The 7,570-nt window shown below is 42.0% G+C and overlaps 1 pseudogene; it reads left to right on the top strand.

Moving 5' to 3' along the window:
- Positions 1 to 1,823: 1,823 nt before the first annotated feature.
- Positions 1,824 to 3,620, top strand: LOC121488732 (annotated as a pseudogene).
- The last annotated feature ends 3,950 nt before the right edge of the window (positions 3,621 to 7,570 follow it).

The following is a 7,570-nucleotide window of genomic DNA, read 5'->3' as shown; positions in this document are numbered from 1 at the left end:
CTTCCTTTTTCTGTAGCCCTTTGATGCTTCCCTCTACTTGCTGGATGGGATCCTGCCTGACTCATGAATCAGTTAATAAAGCCAATAGGATCTTTAAAATTTACATTGTTGACTTTTTGTTATTTAACAGGCTTGGGACAGTGTTGGGGTTTGAAGCAGAACTTCTGGCCAGCATTCCATAAGAAAACCGGGCACGCTCTCATGATCCCTTCGAAATCACCGTCTTTCTCACATTTCCAAGGCTATAGGTAAGTTCTTCTGAGTGCCACTATTTTTGTGTTTGAGCTCCCAATTGAATTGGCATTATTTATAGGGCACATCGACTTGAGCGGGCAGACAGATATTCCACGAACCATTGAGTTTGTATAGTCACCTGGAGCCCAGCTGCGCTGGCAGAGGGTTAGCCCAGGGCCAAGCCTCTAGCTTTTCAGCCCACAATTCCTTGGATGGAAAACCTCAGCAGGTTCCACAGGAATTGGTGATGCGGTGCACTCAAGGCCTTCCTGTGGCCAGGACAGACTAACATCTCCGTGAGACTCTCAATACATTAATATCCCCATATTTGTCCTGTTTTAGGTGGATAACGGCTACTGCTAGTGAGGATCTCAGAAGCCAAAAGGCTGCAAAAACTGGTGGGTGTGGGTCAAGCACTTAAAGGCTATTAGAACACTTGCCACCTCAGGAAGACTCCCATGATAGAGTAGGTTGGTCATGAAATGGGTTAGATGGACACTAGGCCACCCACCAGCATCAAGAAAACTGCTATGCAGCAAGGTACACTGTAAAACACGCATAATCCTTAAGCCTGTGGCCCAACCTTTTCAGGTACTAGTTCAGCTCCGAGAAACCCAAAGACTTAGCTAATGGGATGCTTAAATTCTAGAGTCAAGCATGCTACCCTCTAGCACATCTGCTTGTTTTATGTTCAAGAACTATAGTCCTGAAAGATGTAGATATCTAGCAAAAACAGAAAAATCTTACTAAGCTTAAGTCCTTAGGAATTTGGGATAACTATCAGGTAAGTTCCCCCAAATAAGGCAGGACATAAGTGAGTTGCAAAATGAACAAACCTTTTAGAATCTCTAAAAGGAAGAAAGAAAGTTTTATTTGAGCCTCAATTAGGACAGCTGACCAAGAAACAGGATCTTCACAAAGGAAGTGGTCTGGAAAATGAACAGTTCTTATAGGGTTAAATACATTTCATATATTGCAAAAAAATCAAGAGACTAAATATTAACAAATAGGCAGGATAACGAGTTGTAACATCAAGGAATGCAGGGATTAGAATCATTGTCTTAAGGACCAGATAGTTCCCCTATTCATTTACCAAGGAGATATATAATGCATGTTTGGATGACTGGAGGTCAACCCCACCCCAGATATGTAACCTTTAACCAGTCACCATGGGGATTTCCTGGTCAGCATTAGGATAATTAATGATATACACCCTCTAATCTCCTTAGGAGGGCAACCTTGCCTAGAACAATGGATTCTTTGGTAGTTTTCTTTTTTTTTTTTTTTTTACTCCTCTGTCTTTAAAAACTTTTTCTGCAGCCTTTTGGAGCTTATAGAACAGGTTTATATGGCAGTACATGTGCTGGAGACTGTGACTCTTCATGCATGAGCTCAAATCGAGGATGGAAGAATCTGAGAATGAGAGACTAATACTTTTCCAGAATAAATCAGCACACCAACCAACAGAAACATCAGGGCCCTAGTGCGGTCTCTTCCAGATTATAGAGATATGGAGTAGGGAGAGTCTAGGATAAAGGGAGAAATAGGTATGAATCAAAAACAGAAAGAGACATGATAGTCTTGGAAAGATGGACTGTGGTGAAGAGAAGGAAGAGGGCAATGGTAGAGTGATGGGTTCCAGGTTCCCCCAGGTAAACCCATCTAGTGGATCCGGTGTACACTCTTTGAGCTGTTTCCTTAGACGGCCTTGAGGAGTTTTCTTTTTAATATAAAGAAATTTTTGCATTGCTTGTGGTACTGAAGGTCTTAAAAATCCCTTAGCGGGTGCATGGTGCCACCTCAAAACATACATTTACCCAGAACCTCAGAATTTAATCTTTGAAATAAGAATCTTTTCAGATGCTATGAAAGTAAAGATTGAGGTGAGTTACATCCTTGATTACCATGACCCCTAAATCCAGTGTTGGATGTCTTAGTTTCCTTGGCTTCCTGCTGCGTTATGCCAATCTTTACCTCTGTCTTCACGTGGCCTTCTCACTGTGTCTTTGTGTGTCTTCTCATTTTCTATCTCTTACAAAGGCATCCACAATGATCTTGCTTCGAGTTTTAAGTTTCTTGGCCAAAAATAAATAAATAAGAATAAATGATTCCATTAGGTCTAGCTTAGGGCATAGAGTAGTGGGGTTCTAGGTATCTGGTATTTTAAATCAGCTTATTTTTACTTTATTTATTATTGTTGACTTTTATAGCTTAATTTTACTTTACTTTTACTTTAACTGGAGCTTTTTACAACTTTGGTTAAAATTTAACTTTAGGCCACCACAGTTGTGCGGCACTGGTCCCCTAAGAGGGCTCCCTCTGTGGGGAGTGTCAGGGGCTTGGGGACCCAGGTGGGTTGGGGACTCCCATCCGTGGGGGTGCGGGCACCAGCAGGTGGCTGTGGGAGCACCAGGGAGGCCTCCTGGGCCCCTTCTCCTTGCTGCTGTTGCTGCTGCTGCTGCTGCTGGTGACGCATAATCCCTTCAATGCCTGCCTCTTCACCGGCAGCCTCTACCTCTTGCTGTGCCTCTTCAGCTTTGAGCCTGGGTCCTCCCACAGGGCCCTGCAGGTGCTCAAGCCAGGGGGCTACGTTTCCACCATTGCCCCACAAAGCCCCCGAGAACACACTGGCAGGGCTTTTGGCAGGCAGCTAAGAATGGAGCAACCGGCGTGCAGTTGGACCTTGAGTTTACTTCTGATGGGATTCCCAACCTAATGCATGATAACACAGTTGATAGGATGACTGATGGCACTGGTCGATTGTGTGATTTGATATTTGAACAAATTAGGAAGCTTAATCCTACAGCAAATCACAGGTTAAGGAATGATTTCCTTGATGAAAAGATCCCTACCCTGAGACAAGCCATTGCAGAGTGGAGTGCCTAAGTTACAACCTCACAATATTTGGTGTCAAGGGCCATGGGCAAACATGGCTACTGATGCTCTAAAGAAAATATATCTGGAGTTTCCTCAACTATACAATGATAGTATCGTCTGTTCTTTCTTGCCAGAAGTTGTCTATAAGATGAGACAAACAGATCAGAATGCAGTAACAGCGTTAACTCATAGACCTTGGAGCCTTAGCCATACAGGAGATGGGAAGCCATGCTATGATACTTTCTGGAAACAGTCCATGTTTGTGGCAATGGACATTTTGCTCGACTGGAGTATGCATAATATCTTGTGGTACCTGTGTGGAATTTCAGTTTTCCTCCTACAGAAGGATTTTTGTATCCCCGGACTATTTGAAGAAGTGGTCAGCCAAAGGCATTCAGGTTGTTGGTTGGACTGTTAATATCTTTGATGAAAAAAGTTACTATGAATCCCATCTTGGTTCCAGCTATATAACTAACCGCATGTTGGAAGACTGTGCATCTCAGTTCTAGAATTTTCCCCCAGGGAGGAAATGTGGGTACAGAAATTGCCTGTTGGCCTCATGCAGGGATATCCAAATACTCTTTGTGCTAGCCCAAGCCCTGGGGGATCAGGTGGTTCGCACAAGCAATAGTCGGTATTTGCATTTTTACCTGAACCAGAGCAAAACCTGGTTTTGCTTTCCTTGCTCCATGGAATGCCTGAGTTCAACACTGTTGCTCTTGAAAATCTGGGTCTGCAAAAAGGCACAACAGCTCCTGCCCCAACCTAGCTGAGGCATACACCAAGACCCAGTGAGGATAGCATAGATTGAGTTGTACAATTTGGGGATGCAGATGCAAATGCATGGGAAATGCATGATCATTCAAACTTGACATTTTAAAACTTGACACATTTATGTAATATACTTATTTAAAATATTTGTATTCAGCTACATAATCAATGTACATCAAACTTGTGACCATACCAGTAAAATCATTAAAAAGAGCAAAAAAAAATTTTTTTTTACTTTAAAGATACAGATGCAGTGAAACGGCAGTACACCTGCACCCCAATGTTTATAGCAGCAATGTCCACAATAGCCAAACTGTGGAAGGAGCCTCAGTATCCATCGACAGATGAATGGATCAAGAAGCTGTGGTCTCTGTATACAATGGAATATTCCTCAGCCATTAGAAGCGACAAATACCCACCGGTTGCTTGCTTCCATGTGGAGGGACCTGGAGGGTATTATGCTGAGTGAAGTAAGTCAGTCAGAGAAGAACAAACATTATATGGTCTCATTCATTTGGGGAATATAAAAAATAGTGAAAGGGAATAAAGGGGAAAGGAGAGAAAATGAGTGGGAAATATCAGTGAGGGAGACAGAACCTGAGAGACACCTAACTCTGGGAAACGAACCAGGGGTAATGGAAGGGGAGGTGGGCCGGGGGATGGGGTGACTGGATGACAGGCACTGAGGAGGGCACTTGATGGGATGAGCACTGGGTGTTATGCTATATGTTGGCAATGTTGGCAAATCGAACTCAAATAAAAAAATACATACAAAAGAAAGTACATACATTAGACATCAAATCTTTTGTGCATCAAGGAGCATTATCATGAGAGCAAAAAGACAACATACAGAAGGGGGAAATATTTCCAAATCATATATCTCAGAACCTCTATATCCAGAATAGATTTAAAAATCAAACCCTCGGGATCCCTGGGTGGCACAGCGGTTTGGCGCCTGCCTTTGGCCCAGGGCGCGATCCTGGAGACCCAGGATCGAATCCCACGTCGGGCTCCCGGTGCATGGGGCCTGCTTCTCCCTCTGCCTGTGTCTCTGCCTCTCTCTCTCTGTGACTATCATAAAAAAAAAAAAAAAAAATTAAAAAAAAAATCAAACCCTCTTATAATGCAACAAAAAAACAAAACAAACAACACAGTTTAAAAATGGATGGAGGAATGGAAGTTTTGAATCACTATATTTTACACCTGAAGCTAATAGTACACTGTATGTTAAAAAAACATAATTTAAATAAAAACTTTTGAAAAAATGGGCAAAGAACTTGAGCAGACATTTCTCCAAAGAAGAGATACAAATGGTCAATAAGCATATGAAAAGATGCTCGACATTACTAATCATTAGAGAAATGGAAATCAAAACACAATGAGATTCCACTTCAGGCCTTTGAGGGTGGCTGTAATAAACAAACAAACCATAAGAAATGGAGACTAATAAGTATGGAGAAACTGGAAAACATATATCTGTTGGCAATGTGAAATGGTTAAGCTGCTATGGAAAATAGCTTGGCAATCTCAAAATGTTAAACATATGGGGATCCCTGGGTGGCTCAGCGGTTTAGCCCCTGCCTTCGGCCCAGGGCATGATCCTGGAGACCCGGGATCAAGTCCCACGTCAGGTTCCCTGCATGGAGCCTGCTTCTCCCTCTGCCTGTGTCTCTGCCTCTCTCTCTCTCTCTGTGTCTCTCATGAATAAATAAATAAAATCTTAAAAAAAAAAATGTTAAGCGTAAAATTGCTCTATGGCCCAGCAATTCCACTCCTAGGTATATAATACCCCAAAGAACTGAAAACAGGGGCTCAAACAAATACTTGTACACAACTATTCATAGCACCACTATTTACAATAGCCTGAATGTAAATACAATTCAAAAGTAAAATAGTGATTGAATTGATGAACATATAGTTATGTGTGTGTGAAAATATATTAGTCATGAAAAAGAATGAAATACTGATACATGTTACCACTGATACGTGTGAATGAACGTTGAAAACATTATGTCAAGTGAGAGAAACCAAATACAAAAAAAAAAAAAAAGGCAAAATATTGTATGATTCCATTTGTATGCAATATGGAGAATAGGTAAATCCGTAAAACTAGAATGCATATTGGTGGTTACCAAAGCAAAGGGCATGGAGATAGGGCCAGGAGCTGGAAATAAGGAGAAACTGCTTAATAGCTGTGGGGTTTTACTTTGGAGTGGGGAAAATGTTTTGGAATTAGATAGTGGTGGTGGTTGAAGAATATTGTAATTGTACTAGATGCCACTGAATTGTTCACTTTAAAATGGATGATTTTAGGGGCATTTGGGTGGCTCAGTGGTTGAGCATCTGCCTTTGGCTTGGGTCGTGGCATTGGGGTCTTGGGATCGAGTCCCACATCGGGCTCCCTGCAAGGAGCCTGCTTCTCCTTCTGCCTATGGCTCTGCCTCTCTCTGTGTGTCTCTCATGAATAAATAAATAAAATCCTTTTAAAAATAAAATAAATGATTTTATGTAATGTGAACTTCACCTTAACAGAATTTGTAAAAACAAGCAAAATATGTGGTATTTTGCACATAAGTCTGCAAAATAAAATAAAGCAGAAAAGAATGATAGGAAGATGGGAGAGGACTCTAATTCAAATTAAAGGGGACTAATATAACACTGTGTGTTAACAACTAGAATGAAAATTAAAAATGAAAAGGAATAAAAACAAATATTTATTTATTAGATGAAATTCAAATTTAATTGGAGCTCTGCAATTCATAGTATGTAGCACCCTTATCTTTAGTAAAGACATGAAGGAGATGAGATTTGCAGATGCTGTGTTGACAGTTAGACAAAGGGGGCACAGCAGATGCAGGGAGAGAAGAAAAGGGTGGGAGACTACTGAGTTTTCCAGACAGGAGATGAGAGTGAGTAGGAACAGAATGGGAGCAGTGAAGTTGCTACAAAATGGTGGCTTATATTTGAAGGTAGAGTGGATGGAATTTGCTAATGTGAGTGCAAAAGAGGAGTCTGGGCTGACTCCCCCAGGTTTTGTGTTGAATTGCTAGAAGTGTGGAAGTATCATTATTAAGACCAGAAATATGGCAGTGGGAGGAGCAGTTAGGGTCTGGGGTGGACAGAGATAAGAGGCTCAGTTTGACCTGTTCCATGTCAGGTGCCTATTACACACCTGCCATTCAAAGGAGAGATCCTGGATGGAGAGAGAAATTGGCTAGAGAGTATAAATTATATTTAAAGCTACAAGTCTGGGTGAAAACATTAGTCATGAGGGTGAGTGAATTGGGATGCTGGGTGGAAGCAGGGTCCCTTCCAGGGCCACCCGTCCTCCTGACCAGGGAAGCTGAGCTGGGTAAGCTTGGATTGCTACGCCAGTCTCAATGCTTGCCCGTGCACGCAGGCAAGATCTCCAGTGCAAGTGGAAAAGAAAGGACACTGGCCTCCCAGACCTGGTCAGGAGGCCCAGCCGATTTAGACAAATCCCAAGGAAGGAGCATAGGTTTCTGTTTCAGTTATGTGGAGATAAAACAGAGATTTTAGGTTGAATTCTTCTTGAAATGTTTTTATCTGCTCACAGATGGTGACCATCACTAAGTCACTCTCAAATCAGTCGCTTTATTCTTTCATCAAATCATTCACTGTAAATAAAATGGGGCCCCTGAACTTGAACCTCCGCAGTGGGAGTGGA

This window comes from Vulpes lagopus, chromosome 4 (assembly GCF_018345385.1).
Source record: "Vulpes lagopus strain Blue_001 chromosome 4, ASM1834538v1, whole genome shotgun sequence".
Taxonomy (NCBI): Eukaryota; Metazoa; Chordata; class Mammalia; order Carnivora; family Canidae; genus Vulpes; species Vulpes lagopus.
This window is presented reverse-complemented; position numbering and strand designations above follow the sequence as displayed.